Below are 2,124 nucleotides of genomic sequence, written 5' to 3'. Positions count from 1 at the left end.
GCTTTCCACAGGAGTCTTGGCAGTCTGATTTTGTAAAGATTACAGCCATGGGAGCTCTCTGGGGGCTCTGCTCTGTCCTATAGATGAGCAGTTGAGGTTGATGCACTGGCATTGGGTTTTGATATTTCCTAACCATCCATTCCAGTACTCCCCAGGTTATAAATGTCTGAATTAGGGACAAGTCATACTTGCTTTTAATGTTATGTATATTTTCCTTCACTTTGAAATGGTTGAATCGACCCCTACTCAAAACAACTTTATGACAATCAGCTTGCTGTACATGTAGCTTTTCAATCATTGAGAAGATTTTTAGCTGCTGCTGACATGAAAGTAAAGCTAAGTGAAAACCACATGCACCTATTCCTACACACCTATAAACTTGACTGAGAAAGGATCTCCTTGGTGACCTGGGGAGTGCCTGTACTGAGCTGATTGAGATCCGAAATTGTCAGAATCTAGGAAATATCTATCTTTGGGCTAAAGAGTTTTCTGTTTAAAAAATTATTATCAACAATTTTACTTTATAATCCTTTTTTGATTCTGCCTCTCAAAGAGAAAGGAACAAGAAAGTTAGGATAATATTAATTCATCAGAGTTGTATCAGGGTAGTATTAGTAGTATTATTTTATCAAACAAATATATAAAATGTACTAACTGATTTTTAAAGGATTTCAACTGATTTTTTATTTACAGGTAACAAAATGATATCACAAATTGAACATTGCTATAGGAAAATAAGCTGTCAATGAGGGAAAATGGCTTATTACCATTATGACTATCACTACACTAATAAAATATATGGGGAGAGAAAGCAAAATGCTGCTTCTTAAATAGTTATTTGATGAGATTACTATCATAAATTTGACTAAAATTAAACATCTTTGTTGAGGGAAAAGTTCTCCTTAATTCTGTTTGCTTGTTTTTAAATAAAGCAAGTGATTTAAGTTCTAAGGGAGTTATTTACAAGGGTCATTTAACTCACTTAAACCAATTTATTCAAAGTTAATATTAATAATATTCTTTTAAATATTTTTGATATATTTAATTAAAGTACTCCCAATTTTATAGAGTTACATTTAATCCTAAACTTTAAGAAAAGCAGGTCAAGACACTTAAAATACCACTTTTTAATCAATGGCATTGTAAGCTATGGTAGTAGAAGCAAAATGAAGATCGATAAAACCCAGTCTGACTGAATTTTGAGTGTAGGGGTAAGGTTTGAGAAGAGGTGAATGAGAAATGCAGAGGGAGAAAACGTAAATGGGTAAGCTAAACACTCTCCACCACCACCCACCACCATCCCCCCACACACTCCCAATAAAAACAAAAACAACCAAAATCCAGCTGCCATTGAACGGTAATAGTAAGGTTACCAGTAGGAGGAATAGTAACCAAAACGAAGAAAAACACAACTCATTCCCATTAAGCCCATTTCAACTCACAGCAACTGTGATAGCTTTTTTGTGCTAACATAGGAACATGTGGGTGGAGTTTAGCCTGTCAATCAGGTGGCAACTTAATGGCCATTTTGGAGGTGCAATTGAGATAAATGGCTTTCTCAGGCCGGCCCCTTCCTCTTTCTCCCTGGTGGTCTGATCAGAGCGCTGTCTCAGCTGCCCTGCCTCTCACATGTATTGTGCTACCTGTGGGCGAGCCCAAAGTGGACTATGGTGGACCATATCTCTGCTGCGCTGTTCCACGCTGCGGGGCTGCCCCACCTTAGCGTGTCTGCCGCCTGCAGGCTGACGCAGCTCACCTTGTCACTGCTCCAGATGCTGCCCCTCCCGCCATTTCGCATCACTACACCAGGAGGCTCCACCACGGCCTGCGTTGCCATGCTGAGCTCCAGGCCTGTGCGGTGCCTCAACATCTGGACGTCCTACTGCCTCCTTCCTTGGCCAGCATGAGTTGGAACGAATATTTCTATAAGAGGCGAAGTACTTTCTCTTCTTGTGACGCTTGAGCCCAAGCGGAAGGGCTGGGCCTCAGAGGCTCAGTCTCCGTTTCCATGTGAACTCCTCAAGTTATCAACCCAAAATTCAATGCATGCGTGGCCAAGGAGTCATTTCATAAGATCAAAGGTCTTATTCCAGGTGCTAAGAAGATAAATTGTTTGTATATCTA

At 40.1% G+C, this 2,124-nt stretch overlaps 1 pseudogene; it reads right to left on the bottom strand.

Annotated features, from left to right (window-relative positions):
- Positions 1-1,870, bottom strand: part of LOC101646569 — a 134,246-nt pseudogene extending 132,376 nt beyond the window's left edge.
- Positions 1,871-2,124: the final 254 nt, after the last annotated feature.

The sequence above is a fragment of the Echinops telfairi genome, unplaced genomic scaffold (assembly GCF_000313985.2).
Source record: "Echinops telfairi isolate 266 unplaced genomic scaffold, ASM31398v2 ScPeMD7_7468;HRSCAF=8506_0, whole genome shotgun sequence".
Lineage (NCBI taxonomy): Eukaryota > Metazoa > Chordata > Mammalia > Afrosoricida > Tenrecidae > Echinops > Echinops telfairi.
The sequence above is the reverse complement of the archived record's forward strand: the minus strand, read 5'-3'. Positions and strand labels throughout refer to the sequence as shown.